Source organism: Pieris napi, chromosome 11 (genome assembly GCF_905475465.1).
Source record: "Pieris napi chromosome 11, ilPieNapi1.2, whole genome shotgun sequence".
Lineage (NCBI taxonomy): Eukaryota > Metazoa > Arthropoda > Insecta > Lepidoptera > Pieridae > Pieris > Pieris napi.
The window spans coordinates 6579730-6596564 of record NC_062244.1 but is presented as its reverse complement, the minus strand read 5'-3'; the positions used below and the strand labels follow the sequence as shown (position 1 = coordinate 6596564).

At 32.9% G+C, this 16835-nt stretch overlaps 1 non-coding gene and 1 pseudogene across 1 annotated transcript; one reads left to right on the top strand and one right to left on the bottom strand.

Moving 5' to 3' along the window:
• The window catches only part of LOC125054078, a 40535-nt pseudogene that overhangs the window by 3548 nt on the left and 20152 nt on the right, over nucleotides 1-16835 (top strand).
• Nucleotides 6476-6594, bottom strand: LOC125054243. Its single transcript, XR_007117687.1, has one exon. It is a non-coding gene; the product is annotated as a 5S ribosomal RNA (ribosomal RNA).

Genomic DNA, 16835 nt, shown 5'->3' with positions numbered 1-16835 from the left:
TTCAGCGAAGGTGAGGTTTCTTTTTGGCGGTTTGCTTGCTCGCAGTATGCACGAGATATCTTGCCGTATGGTTTCAGCCTCATCCTTTGGTATCGTATTTTTGAATATACATTCCTCTACGTAACTAACAATTTCTTCGTGAGGGATTTTTCGCGGTGCCGTTGCAAAATTTAAGCCTTTGTTTAGTACCTCAATGGTTTGTTTATCCAAATTTTGTTTCGACAGATTGATGACAGTGACGTTTTGACTGCTATCGGGTGTGTCATTTAAAGTCGCGACGTTTGACAATTGTCTATTGATGTTCTGTGCTAGTTTTTCAAACTTTTTTATTTGTGTGACTTTGCAGTTATTGAATTTGTTGTGAGCCCGAGTGTTTAAGATGTTTATGCACTGCCTCCAATCTGTTTCCGATAATATCTCACGAAGTTCCTCCGTTTCATTTTGGATTTGAACGTTTAGTCGTTGATACTCTGTTCTATGTCCGGCGACAAGTTTAATTAACAATTTTCTACTTGCTGTTTCAAGAATACTGGCGCTCCCAACTATGTCCTTTCTTGGAGCCAATCGTACACAGTTGGGGATGATGTTGTGGTCTCTGCATCTTTTAAGAAAATTTATGGATGCTAGGAGACGAGATGCCTTTGTTTTCTTGAATTCCAGTCGTCTAATTTTGTTTGCATTTTCCAGTCCGTACTGTTGCACATAGTATTGTCTTTGATTTATATAACTTTTACACATTTAAAGAAAAACGCTTTTTACCGGATTAAAGTTATGTATTATTATTATAAATTTACAACTATTTGACATAATTTTAAATTTATCCGACGTTTCGCGTGCTTTACAGCGTGCGTGGTCACGGTGACTGAAGACAAAAGATGTTGAATGTCAAAAGGTATCACAGCTGCAGAGAAAGTTGCCTTATCTGTATTTGTTTCCCCGGAGTTGGTATCGACTAAAAGATGGAGGGTTTTGGCAAAAATGGCTCACGGTGTCCTCTATTTTCGCGGATTGTTTTTCTTTTTGAGATTTTAATTTGGATATTATTGGATCCCAGGTGTTTGACAATTTTAGGCCGTCTTCTCTATTGAAATTGGGGTGTTTTTTGATTTCAATGGCTTCGCGTACCAATCTTGGGAAGAATCTTTTCTCTTTCGCAAGTACTTTCGGTTGGTCAAAGCGTATGTAGTGATTAGGCCTATCTAGTATGTGTTCACAGACTGCTGATTTTAACAAAATCATTACTTCGAAAGATATTCGAGTTATGAAATGCATGTACTACGAAGAAAACAAGTACGGAATTTCAACACTTTTTAATGAAATTGAGTCTACAGCAAAACCTCAACAATTGTCTTCACAACAAACACTACAAAAGAAACTTACTATGACGCTTGATGACATTGATAAATATGACAACAATGTTGACACGCAAAATGATAACAATACAATTTTGGAACAAAATATTCAGGGACCAACAAATATTGAAAGTGACTACGACTCACTTTCTGGTTCTACTAATATTGAAGACCCTGTTAAAAACGGTGTCGGAGAAGCAGTAAACAGTAATGACAATGTAGAAAACGCCTCCGTTCAAATAAGGTCACTAAGAAGTAGATCAAATATCACTGCTCCTAGGCGTTATGATGATTTTATCTTAGCCGCAGCGGAAGAAATTGAAAATACAGTCAAAACCGTTTATAACGACATCGTTTACAACGACCTATCGGTTATTACAACCAGATTGTACGGTCCCGTCCGAATCCCTAGTAAACTATTCAGTAAACAAACCGCTTATAACAACATCGGATACAGCGACATATCGCTTACAACGACGAAATTTTAATCGATATTATCGATATTCATCGGCTATAACGACCAACCGCTTCTTGTCTCAGCAAAACAAAACAATACAAACGATTTTAAATCTTATTTAGAGACGTTGAATGAATATTTAGGCATATTATTATCTACGCACTTTCTCCCAACGAACAGTTTCAGCCAACAACGATTTCGGAGGCTCTTAACGCTGTAACAATTTTGCAAAAATTTGTTGCCTTTAACGAACAGTTTGATACTGGTGATACTCATACCTTGAGGAGTATGAAACGTAAAATGCAAAAAATATTTGAGACTGGGCTAAAAAAAAAAACAGACCAAAATGACTGATTACTTTTGTACCTAATTATTTCGTAATAAATATTTTTGTTTCTTTTTTGACTCGTTTACATATTACAATATTAACATACCATATTATAACCCATACCTACCTATTCTAGATAGATAACTATGATAATATAACTTGTATGTATTGTACATACATATGAACTATACTTGTGTATATATAATATATGACATTGCTTATAACGACTATCGGATATAACGTCGGCAACTATACGGTCCCTTCAATGTCGTTATAACCGGTTTTGACTGTATTTACAAACCTATTGAACCTTCGACCTTTAAAGAAGCGATGGATTCTACTGATAAAGAAAAATGGCAAAACGCTATGCTGAGTGAAATTACTTCACTAAATGACAACCAAACTTGGGAACTGGGTAATTTACCTAAAGGACGAAAAGCCCTGCCTTGTAAATGGGTATATAAAATTAAAATGAATCCTGATGGTTCCATTGAAAGGTACAAAGCCAGACTTGTAATTAAGGGTTACTCCCAAATACCTGGTGTCGATTATGATAAGACGTTTAGCCCAGTAGTTCGTCTGACTACAGTACGAACTTTACTTGCAATTGCTGCTAAAGAAAATTTAAAATTATTGCAGTTCGATGTCTCAACCGCTTTCCTATATGGTGAAGTAAAGGAAGAGATTTATATGAAACAGCCTGAAGGCTATTCCGATAACACGAAACGAGTTTGCAAGTTGAAACGCAGCTTATATGGACTCAAGCAAGCTCCACGTTGTTGGAATTCATGTATTGCTGAGTTTTTACAAAAATCAGGATTCAGGCAGAGTGAAGCGGATCCTTGTTTATATATTAGAAATAAAGGACAAACGAAACTTTTCATTGGTCTTTACGTAGACGATGGACTTGTAGCATGTAACACAAGCACAGCGGGTGATGAATTCATTAAGCAATTGCAAACCAGATTTAAAATAACAATAAAACCTGCTACATATTTTCTTGGATTAGAAATAGACATATGCAAAGACAAGACCATTACATTATGTCAGAAGGCTTACACAAGAAAAGTTTTAGAAAAATATGCAATGTCGAATTGTAAATCAGCACCAACACCAATAATAAAAGAAACTGAGACGGAAGAGGAAGTTAATATCAATATAAACTTTCCGTATAGACAAGCAGTAGGTGCTTTGGCATATTTATCTGTAGGCACGAGACCTGATATATCATATGCTGTAGGTGTCGCTTCTAGAAAGCTTGATTCACCTACCAAAAAGGATATTATGTTGGTAAAACGTATTTTCCGTTATTTGAAAGGCACGCAACATAACGGTTTAACTTATACACGAAGATCTCCCGGTCATTTAATTTGTTATAGTGACGCAGATCATGGTGGAGATCGAGCAAGTGGGAAATCAACTTCCGGAATGATTTGCTTATTTTCTGGAGCTGCAATTAGCTGGAGAAGTCAGAAACAAGCAACTGTCTCCATCTCATCTACTGAAGCAGAGCTAATAGCAGCTAGTGAATCAGCACAAGAAATTTTGTGGCTAAATTGCCTACTTCGCCAACTTACAGAAACTGAAAGTCCAGTATTGAAGTTAGACAATGAATCAACTGTAAAGCTCGCGCTAAATCCACGCTATGAGTACCATAAGCGTACTAAGCACATTAAACTTAAACATTTCTTCATTAGAGAATGTGTTAGCAATGGAGACTTTACAGTAGAACATGTTTCCACAGAGATACAGTTAGCCGATATGCTAACGAAACCATTGTATGGCCCTAGATTAAAAGAACTTTGCTTACAATTGGGTTTAAAGAATTTATATACATATATTCTCTAAAAACTTAAGAGGGTGTGAAGTATGTATATACTGATTACTGGCATACAAGAAGTTGCCTTAGCAACAGTCTCGTTTTAAGAAATATTATAGTTTGATTAAAAATGTCTTATACAAAAGCTATGTATTTCTGTAATATTAATAAAACCTTAAATCCTGATCTATCTTTCGTATCGACTTATTAAAACTTTACAATTTATCTCTGAATTATAGAGTATTCCGAATTTTGCCGGGGTAGTATGATCTGCGGTAGGTTATATTTCTTAGGTTTTAATCACGGCAAATTTATAACACAGCGATGTGTATGCAGCTTTTACATTTAAATACAATTCATTTAAATGTCTATTGTTCCCAAAAAACCTGGATATGTTATATTATAGATACTGTATAAAATAAACACCGCTTATATTCTTGCAATTTTTTTAAATCTTTATTCATAATTATCGCTAATTTAATCAAAGTCTAACTGATGTAATCCAGAATACATTCAAATTTGTTCCAACCCAATTATTTCAACGCTATTGGCTGAAAATTATTCATCTCAAGAAATTGAGCCTAACAGGAACATTACTTGCGTGAAATCACTCTTCATTCGGTAGCGTAAAATTGTATTAGGAAAATGAAAGACATTGTATGGAGATATGTTGAACAAAAAGTATTTTATCCCTTTTTTGCAGCGAATGTGGGCGACGTTTATCCGATAATAACAGATGTGCAATTTCTTCTAGATGTTGGTATTCCTTTTTGAACGATTCAATGAACTACTTTTGTTCACGACTTTTAAATAATAATTTGACGGTTCATTGGTCAAGTGGTTAGTACCCCTGACTGCGAATCCATGGGTCCCGGGTTCGATCCCCGGCTGAGACAAACATCGATGTGATGATCATTTGGTGTTGTGCTTAGGTCTTGCGTGTTTAAACATGTATTTATATATCTATCCATCTATAATATGTATGTATATCCGTTGCCTAGTACCCATAACAGAAGCTTCACCAGCTTAGCATGGGACTAGGTCAGTTGGTGTGGATTTTCCAATCATATATTATTATTATTATATTATAGTGTTTTTTATGAATCGTTTTTAGAATGTCCTAACTTCAGTAAAACAGTAAATTATTTACGAAATTATTTTCTTTGTTTTATTTTTTCACTTTGCAAAGCAAAACTTTTAAAACTTAAACTTTTAACTTTTTAAACTTTTTTATTTAGTATAAAAATAAATCGTTACATCTCATATACGATGAAAACAATAGTAGTCTATTAGTAAGAAGTAATTTGCGTTTGTTCTTTTCTGAGTTTAGGTTGGGAGAGACTCTTATTATATCTATAGTATATTGATAATTTTAATTTAGAAACAACAGACTCGGACAATGATAAAAAATAAGCCGTTTTGCAATGAAAAATTTCAACTCCTCTCTGTCAAGGCGAAATTTCCTCCCCTATTACGGATTTCAACAAAGTTTTAATAGCCAATTTGTGGAGTTGGTGTCAGCGTAATTCTATTACTAATTAGACTTGACTTCGCAACTTTGTAGTATAATCTTTATAAATGAGGGTGATCAGGTAATTTTGTTATTTTCCATGATTAGAATCGTTATTATTAAGTACATAATTTATTTTGCATATTGTTCACTTACATAGGATGATTAAAATTAATGATGCCCTCTACAGTTTTCTTATTGTATTTGTGTTTTTGCTCACGTATTTGGGTAAGCTAATAGTTTATCTGAAGTGAAGTCTGTCAACTCCTTAGTTTTAGAAATATAGATATTGCTTAAAAGGCTAATAGTCTAGTCGACAAGTTGAAAATGGTACAAAATAGAGATACTGCTCTTAAAATTATATGCGATACCTCATTGGATCCGGAATGACGTCTAGAAAAATGTGCTAAAAGCGTGTATTAGCACATAAAAAATTGCAAAAGTTATACACAATTAAAGAGGAAAAAAAATGTAATTTAGTTTTTTTGCCAATATTTAATAAACTATTAATATTTAAGAAATTTCAAAAAAAGATTCTAAAAGAGGAGGAAATTTCCAATAAAAAACTCTGTACTCCCGGAACTCTATCTCCATTATTTATAATTTTAATTTAACGCTGAAAATAGGTCTATAATAAAATAAGATAAAAGCTATAGTAATGACACGTTCTCTTTATATATTTTCTTATTAACAAAGTTTTTAAAGAGGATCAAGTGAACCACTGTAAAATTACGATGGTAAAAAATGCTGAAGACCTCGCAAGGTTTTCACAAGAGGAAAATATCAACGAATTCGCAGACCGCAATATTAAAGCGGCTTCTTATCACTAGGTTTAAGTAGGGTTGTACATAATATTATCTGTTGCATATTATTAGCATTAAAAAAAAACTTTAGAGGTGTCAAGGGACACCCGGATGGAACGAAATTTCTTTCGATTAATTTATATGTTAATTGGTATCATAACAGTATGATAGATTTTCTCGACACCAATCTTACGACGAAAAAAAAAAGCCAACATCACGAGGTGTTCCCAGGTGGTCACCCATCCAAGTACTGACCTCGCCCGACGTTGCTTAGCTTCGGTGATCGGACGAGAACCGGTGTATTCAACGTGGTATGGACGCTGGCGATAGGTAAATCGAAAATGTAAAATATAACAACTATAGCAAAAAGTGTCGTTACAACTTTTGGTCTTAATTTATTCCGTCTAGGCCCCTTTCGCAACGCTCGATAACTTCGTTCCAACAAGACTAATTTAATTAAGTGATTCAAAAATAATTTTCATTTCTTATCCCTACAAAAAAAAAGCCAACATCACGAGGTGTTCTCAGGCGGTCACCCATCCAAGTACCTACTGACCTCGCCCGACGTTGCTTAACTTCGGTGATCGGACGAGAACCGGTGTATTACAATAGCAAATAGCAAAAAAGTGTCGTGACAACTTTTCGTAAGAATTTTTTCCGTCTAGCCCCCTTTCACAACGCGCGATAAGGAACTTCGTTCCAATTGGAGAATTTTTTAACAGATGTTACAGTTGTTCGGATTATTACCTGCAGCTGAGTTTCGTCATCGGACGTCGAGGCAAGCGTCCGCCGTTCCACAACTGAGCGTTTTTCAAGGCAGTTTTTGCCGCGCACCACCACTTTGTGGAACCAGCTGCCCACTGAAGTATTTCCGAACCAATTCGACTTAGGTTCCAATTCTTGAAAGGCCGGCAACGCACTCGCGAGCCCTCTGGCATTGAGAGTGTCCATGGGCGGCGGTATCACTTAACATCAGGTGAGCCTCCTGCCCGTTTGCCTGTTGTTTGTCCTGTTCTATAAAAAAAAACATATTTCTAATTTTTTTATAATTCATTACTCATAAACAGATAAAAAGCAATTTTATTTATATTCTATTTCAGTAATAACTTTCAATATTTTATTTACTTGTGATATTTTTTACTACTTTGTGGAGAAAGCAGTTTCATGAATTTAGACTTATTAGTACTATGGTTACCATTTATTTTATATAGGAAAGTATCGTAAAGAAAAGCATCGTGAAAACAAATACGGTAAACGTGTTAGGTTATAGATTTCAAGGAAAGGCTTTTACTCGAAAAATCATATTATTAAATTTCATGTTAAAGTATTAATGATACAGCCCTGCAAAAATCCTGCTGATACTGAGACTCATCATATTCTGTTTAATTTGTTGGCAGGTTTCAGATAAGACGTAAAATAAATTCTATCTACAAAAATGTTAATATATGTTTTAAAACTTAAGAAAAATGATTATATATTTTTTTTTAAATATTAGCTTAATCTATAATATAAAAATGAATCGCAAAATGTGTTGGTAAGCGCATAACTCAACAACGCCTGGACCAATTTGGCCAATTCTTTTTTTATAATACTCCTTGAAGTACAAGGATGGTTCTTACAGAGATAAAAATTAAAAAATTGAGTGAAAACGTCTAAAAACAAATCTTTTCTTTATTCCCATACATAATAAATAAATACCATATCATAAAGTTCAAGTGTCAGTGGAGGGGTTCCGGGAAGGTAAATTTTATATTTTTTGACATAATGTATTTGTTGTCTTACCAACTTTCTTTTTTTTATCCTACTAGCTAGACCAGTGACCCGAATAGCAGAATAAGTATTTAAAAAAAATAAAGAATCGACTGTTAGGCGGTACGATGTTCGTCAGGCCAGCTAGTAACTAAATAAAACTTTTAGCATAATCGCACGATACGTAAAGCTCAAATATTTTAGTCACATTTCTAACTTTAATATTATTATTATTATTTTTCTACTTGGTATTATTATTATTAATTTTATTTTATTAGAGGCGCAAACTAGCTGCTGTGGTCTCTGGCAGAATGACCAGCGCTGTGGAACTTTTTGCTCCTCAGCATAATGCTGAGCCAGGGCCAATTACAACCACAGTACAGTACACACACATTGCACACTGGAAGCGAACTGAATGGCAAAAGGGAATTTTTAATTTTAATTTTAAATTTTTATTGTTTTTGATGTCTTTTTTTTCTTTAAGTATTGTTATTTTGTATGTTTATGTGTGTGTGTTTTCGTTTGCAATAAATGTTATGTCTATGTCTAAAAATATTTTTTTCATAATAGAAATGTCACAAGTTATAGAACTTATCAAGTTCAGTCGTCTCGTTTCAGTATTATTCTGACCTCGGCACAGATTTTCGATATTCATTGTGAAATATATTGAAAATTTTAGTCAATGTTGCCAGCAACCTAACCGTAAAGCGAAGGTGAAACCACAGTGTCAAATATACTTTTTAGTGAAGAATATAATATACGAGGTTAAAGGTAAAAAAGTTCAATATACCTAATGTTGTAATTTCTTTTGCAAATAAGTGTTTATATAATAAAAACAGCTGTTGATGTTTCAAAATCAGTACCCGTTAAATTATATTATTAAAGATCACTTTAAATAAAGTGTTGGCCTAGTGGCTTCAGCGTGCGACTCTCATACCTGAGGTCGTAGATTCGATCCCCGGCTGTGCACCAATGGACTTTCTTTCTATGTGCGCATTTAACATTCGCTCGAACGCTGAAGGAAAACGTGAGTAAACCGAAATTTTTTAGACCCAAAAAGTCGACGGCGTGTGTCAGGCACTGCAGGCTGATCACCTACTTGCCTATTAGATTTAAAAACGATCATGAAACAGATTCAAATCTGAGGCCAAGACCTAAAGAAGTTGTAGCGCCACTGATTTATTTATTTTTTATCTGAATAAGTGATAACCGAAACCCATGGAAGCATGGAAGCTAGCGGGTGTGTAGCCGACCTTTTAGGGAATGGCTTTTTTTTGAAGGGTCCTAATGGTATCGGTTTGGAAACACCTTAATAATAATAATATTTGTTTGGTATCGTGTACTTAATGCGTAGTTTATAACCTAATTATTTTTGATTTAGATTAGATATTAGATTACTTAAAAAATATGTGAATATTCTGGTATAGTTATATCAAAAATCACTCGTAATTGTGTAGTTTTATCTACAGAAAACTTTATTGCACACGTCGTACCTGTAACACAAACGATATTTAAAAACTAAAAGCTACCATTCTGTTAATTAATGATAATGAAGTTGTATAGTTTTTAAATGAATATATTGACATGTGGTCTGTGGACATACATTCATTTGATTAGACTATGCGTAGAAGCTATGCAAAATGACATTATCGTAAACGACGTACGAACGCTTTAAAATAAACTTTATATTATGTAAAGGCTTAAAAATCTCGTATATGCGACGGTTATCTGTAGATATAGAATGCCATAGTTCTATACTCTGTGGTTCAAACGACGTGAACATATTGAGTATTGACAGAGCACACGTGGCTGACTCCGTGAAGATGAGCCTTCTATATCTAGGTATTACACTGAGATTCTAAGTTATTGAAGCGTAGCTAGAGAAAATTTATCAATAGCGAGAATTTTTCAATAGCTCAATACATTCTCGTAAAATGTAGCGAATTAGTAGTATGTGCGTTAATTTACGACGACGTTGAACAAACTCTGAATGTTCGAATTCTTTCCATATAATGTTAGTTGAGATTATAACCCTTATTCATATAATCTATTTTTTTTCAATACAGCCAAAACACAATGTGACAGATAGAGACAAAAGAGTACCTCGGGTACTTTTTCGGCGGACATGCTATTGGATATTTGTATCATTTGAAAGGTCGACTTTTTTATATTTAAAAACGATTACTTGTCTGTATTGTATAAATCTAGGAATATCACGTATTGAAATAAATAAAATCCTAATTTATATGATTAATTCACACTTACATTTTCTTAAAATTATAAAATTGCCCCGATATTACGCATGCTTTACAGCAAGAATGTTCAGAAATGAACGAAAAGGCGATAGATTATAATTATTTATAAAATAAGAGAGACGTTTTTATTTGAAATGGTTATCTTGAGAACAAGTGAGAAATATCTGTATTGTAACTGCAACCGTTTCTCGATGTCAAACATTTCAAAACTTTCTTTAACTCCGTGTTAAGAGTTTTGAATTAAATTATGCGACTTGGGGAATTTGGGATTCTTTATATAGCGATTTAATTTATATCTGCAAAGTTTAGAGATGGATTAAAAATACAAATAGATACAGTTCTGTATTTTGCGTCTGAGTAATTGAAACATTTAATACATACTTTGCTTGATTGTTGGGGAAACTCTATGCGAATACCCGGCCCAAACTAATCCAAACCAGACACTCTGATATACAAGAACTGGGTGGGTAGTACCTATTAAAAGGCATTTGGGGTAACTACCCGAAACTTCTATTAGGCCGGGCTTGCATTCTACCTGGGCCTCAGCGGTATAACTATTTATGACGTACTACTACTACTAACTACTTATCAGAACCATATCTTCTTTACTATTTTCTGCACGTCTTCTAATCGTAATAGAATTATTAGGGAGCACTATTTCGTTCTGTTGTTCCTTCTCGAGCAGCACGTAACTCAGTAAAAGAAAAAAAGACGCACTTACAACTTCTGCGTAACTACGAATGCCAATTTATGTATATGCGAAATTTATAATAAACGAGAAAAATAACATATACATGTATACGGATTGGAAGTTATGTTTTATTATAAATTTTACTTTACATAATTTTAAATTTCACCGTGACCACGCAAGCTGTAAAGCACGCGAAACGTCGGTTAAATTAAAAATTATGTAAAGTAAAATTTATAATAAAACATAACTTCCAATCCGTTAAAAAAGTGTTTTTCTATGTCTAAAAGTTATGTCAATAAAAGACAATACTATGTACATGTATTTTTGGCCTACTAAAGGATCAATTCGAACATTTTTATCTGTGAAGTTGAAACTACGAGGAAGAAATGTTTTATATCTCTTTTATGATTAAATTTATTCCGTACGTAAAATTTATGATCTCGGGAAATGTTTCCATACTAGAACTTTGTTTTACGTTGTTTACTGAAAACATTCATGAGTTAAAACTTAGTGTGAAATATGTTGGTGTAATAATTATTAATAAGTGTATTAAAATTGTATAAAAATGAAATTGTTGTGTCGCTAAACCCCACAGAGTTTTAGATGTTTTGATGAGAGATACTGAGTTCTTTAAGTTGACTAACGCCGAGTTATATAATTGTAAGTGATTTATATCCATTAAATAAGTTTTGTTAAGTCGACATAAAGACGTTAATATTCTACGAGTAAAATATTTTAATACGAGTAAATTTAATGTGTTAAAATATCCAACCGTTAAGGTACAAATATAATCTAAATCTCTATCCAAGCAGTCTTTGTTTATCATGGTAGTGAATTTGTTGTCTCTGACATCTAGATCTCTCCTCTCTAAATCTCACCGTATACGTAGTACGTAAGCTTTACGATCTGCACACATTGTTGAGGACTGACAGTTTCATTTAATAGAAATCTTTTTAGTTAAAGAGAAAATATATAGTTGGTACTTTTTCTATTAAAACTAACTTTTTATTTTTCTACTTAACCGTTATATTGCATAATAAAGTAGATAATATTTACCCGCTTAGTCTGCATAGGTTGCAGCAACAATTATACCAATGGCAAATTTAAGTTACTTAAAATTTCATGAGAAACGGTTGAGCCGTTTCGGAGGAGTTTAACCACAAACACCGCGACACGAGAATTTTTACATATTATATATTACCCATTCACACAGATACACGAACACGGAAACGCACACATTTTTTGCCATTCGTACAATACACGTATTTATTTATTTATTTATTACCATATAAGTTAGGGAAGAGCTGGGTTATGGCACAAGCAATTTGTATTTACTTAAAGCTTACAATGCACATTGTATATAATTTTAGTTACTATATGGTATTAAGTAAAGGATCTAGAATTAAAAATAGTAAGGCATATTCTGAATGTATAAAAAGTATCTAATTTGCTAAAAAGCTTTATTTAAAAATTCTGAATAAAATTCGTTGTAAAAACTTACAGAATATCTTAAAAGGTTCAGTAATTTTAAGAATTATATTCTTTCATGAAAATATTTATGAGTCTACTAAAAGCGGGCCGCGGTAACAACACGATTAGTTGTACCTGTTAGGTTATTTATTATAGCGGGCCATCTGAAAAAATTCATACTATGTATCTTAGACGCCACTCTTGAGTTGTATGTAATTATTTAAGAGCCTAAATATTTTAAGATAATATTGCATATATGAAATCGTAGGTACCAATTGACTTTTTGTCTATGTGCGCTTCTAACATACTCGTACGGTGAAGGAAAACATCGTGAGGAAAACTTAAATGCCTTAGACCCAAGTCGACGGCGTGTGTCATACTCAGAAAGCCACTTACTTGTCTATTAAATAAATATGATCAAAGAAGCGGTTGCAATCTCAGGCCAAGACCCATGCCACTAGAGGATCATTATTATGATTATAACATTTAAATATTTATCTAATTTAAAGTAAAAAAAGTTATAATTTCTACAAAACTTATATTATAATAGTGCACGTTATATTCAGGCCATCTAAACTGAAACTTATTTAGATTTGGTAATTTGTCCATTAGTTGATAAATATTATAAATATATCCCACCCCGCACTACAGAATATGGGGCAAATTATTCCATCTTTTTAGAATGTTTGTCTAAGGATACAGCCTATCCTTAATCGATTACATATTATCTCGGTTGCCTTTGGCTAGAGAGCCCAAATCAGAAGATGAATTAATCATAATTTTAATTGAGAGAGAAAGTCATCAAACTATCTATAAAAAATGTATCAATACTTTTCGTCTGACGAGCTACGTTTCTGAGATATAACGATTAAAAAAAAGGGTATGTAAAGTACTTATGTCCGCGCGTAAGAAGTTATACTTCTTTGTCATTATTAAAAATAGTTTTTGATTGCATGCAAATAATTAATTACAATTAAATAATCAAAGACTGGAAAAGGAGTCATTATAGTCAATAAAGTTCAGTTTACATTTGAAAAATTAAATACATAAATATTTATAATTGAGAGAACAGTACTGGAGGATATAAAAGTGTAAATACCATTTAATAAAACGTCTATAAGGATTTGTTCACTAATGGATTGTTCCGTTTGGTTAAATCTTGTTAAGTGTTTTCTAAGTGCACGATGAGAATTGTTTGAAGGTCCGAGTGTCTCAAGTGGTTCAATCCAATAATAGCATATAAGGTTTACTAGGCTTTTGTTGTTATGTTTATTTTGTCCTATAAGACCTTAAACTGGTCATTGAACCCACGGTTATTTCTGTAGCAATGGTTCTTTACAAAGGAATTTGTTAGGGCAATGTCATATCTTTGAATGTTATTTTTTTTTGTATCTACCGAATAGCCTTATTAAGAATCAATTTTGCACTAATAATGAAAGCTTGATAGACTCAAATAGAATTTATAAGTTGTATGAAACAAGAGATTTAACTTATTGAAGTTATAGTTTTTTAGGCGCGTTATGAAAAATTGATGAGAGTGAAATTTTACGATTGCGCGCGCACCGTGACACAAAGTTGTCAGTGTGATTATAGCGTGCGCGAGCGAGATGGGAATAAGACAATCTATAAGTAAATAGAAATAGAATATGCGTGAACTTAGCAGCTATGCCAAGAATTTTGAATGACCATAATGACATTTACCTTTTAAACAAATAAAGGAGTTTTAATTATTTTTTCAAAGAAATTTAGCAATGCTTTTTCACAAAGACCTATTGTTACTTAGTTAAAAGGTTATGAAACATACTAAGTTATTAAATTGAATGAATAATATAATAAAATAATAAATAATAATAATTGTTATTAATATTAATTAATAATTGAATAATACACTAAATTTACGTTAAATATTAATTAATTATATTAAAAAAAAATAAAGAAAGCCAAGGAAGTATAACTTCTTATGCGCGTATATAAGTAAACGCACCCTTTTTTTCATATCAAACAACTAGGCACATTTCTAAAATTATCTTTAAAATTAAGCTTAGTATTTCATAAAAATTTGCTTGGCTTATATCGTTTTACAGCGTTTAAAGAAAATCTAGAAATGTTTATAGTGGATATTTACACCATAAAATATTAACTGCCAAAGTTTCATATTCAGTTTAGTTCAGCAAACAGCTCTGATTATGCTCCGGGTGTGTGTGGGGACCTATGTTGGCACATGCCCAGGTTTAAATGCGATAAGCGAACACTGAGAAACCATTTTTGGGGCGAAAGAGAGTTGAGTGGGTTGAGCCTCACTACCTGAGCAGAAGGGTCAAATATATTAAGGCGGCAAACAAAAGTGAAAGAACGGGTCTCGCGAGGAATTGCGCCCCGGCTCGCCCATGAATATTGTAAACAAAAATATTACCTATGTAGCCGGGGCGTATTTCGCGAGACGTGTGATGTGAAGTTTAGATATAGAAAAAGTCCCTGGACACAATGGCAGGGGAGTAGAATAGGTATTATTTAAAAAAAAAACCAAAGTTAGGTTTGACATTCGTGGCGAAGACCTTACGTAGACATTTTCTACATAAATACATCTTTAGCTATGCTATGTGTTTTGTTTTCTTAAAACTAAACATCAAAAGATAGCAAGAAACTATAAAAGCATTACTTCATGTATACAATCGCGGGATCGATGTTTGCTAAATTTTCCCCAAGTACAGAGATAGGGAAGAACTTCTTAAAAGCTTTGCAGATATCGTCGATGTTTGTCTACTAGAATGGAAGTTTATTAAATCTACGCAAGAAATGAGTTTCCAATATCGTCGATTCAATTCATATAAAATATAAGTTTTAAAACCGCAGAAAATTGCGGGGAATCTGTCTCGAAACTTTGACAATAAAGAAAAGTACTTTAAAGCATTTGTGAAATCGATGTGATATATTTTGCTAGATTTCGAGCAACGGCTTGAACGTATAACTTATAAGTTGTAGATAAATTATGAAAACCCTAAATGGTATAAGATATTGTACTGTTAAATGTAATAAGGTTATTTCTTACAAGAGGCTACTATGTCAAGTAATCTTAAGAAAAGCGAATATACATACGACATCCTTTGGGATGCAAAAAAATATTTATTGTAAAATTATTAAATACAATACTTAATATTAATAAAATCGTACTATTGTAAAAAGAGATGTATTTTATACATAACAAATTGAACAAGTGGTTAAGTATTTCAAGTTGTCTGAATTTAAATTTAGTATCGCGTAAATATTTAATATTCAAATAACCTTTCTTGCCATATTACATTACATACATTAAATAAACTTTTTAGAGTATTGGACAGTTTTTATACAAAGTCATCCTATTCTACCTTAAATAAAGTTTAATAAGTTGTTTATATAACGTAGGTAATATAGTAATGGAAATCTCGGAAATCCTTTTGATATAGTAGCCGCTTATCAGCCGAGTACCTGTGATAAAATATTATAGCATAATAATGACCCAATAACGATCACTTACAGCTAAACACGTAAAGCGTTTTACGTTCCTTTATAGACGTTTAATATAACTAAGTAAATATTTGGCTTTGAATGAGTAACTACTGAATTTCATGGCGGCTCTTCTTTCAGATGAAAAAAATGGACTCGAATTTCTGGCTAGTTCATCTCGGCCGTGTTACGCTAAAATTCGAAATTTGAGAGCTGAGAGGTACCTATAGAATAATTGAATTTTTAGGTACATTCATAAATGTACATTATATTACCTACTTATTCATACTAACATTTTTATTTCATAAAATCCAGAATCCAGAAAAAGCACTTAAGGTATATTTTTATTTCTATTAGTAAAGGTACATATAAATAACTAGCAGACTCGGCCAAGCGTTACTGTGGCTAAGGTTTTTGTTATATTACAGAGTAGTAAACTATTTAAGGAAAACTGTCAGAGAACACCAGTCATGGAGACCACCATGCTTTTTTGATGGTTATGCCATTAAATTGTAGCTTATGTGAAACGTTGGTACTTTCAATACAGCGCCATCTGATAGAATTGTGATTGTCGAGTAATCAACAAATAATTTGCAATAAAGTAATATTGCGGGTATAAATGAAGATGTAAGCTGTCCTATCTTTTAAGTTAGATCAAACTGCACACGGTGTGCAAATTTGATTGAAATCGGTTCAGTAGTTAAGGAGTCCATAGCGGACAAACAACGTGACATATATATTAAGATTAAAAAGACATTGGTTTAGGCGAGAGATGTTTCCAAATCAGACAGCAGAAAAGTATTCATCTCAGTACCATGAGAAAGTTGTAACTTAGCTGAAACAAAACCAACATGTTTTATGCAAATGTGCCGTTTAGACTTCCTTTTCCGATAATTCTTTACCAGACATTAAATCTTG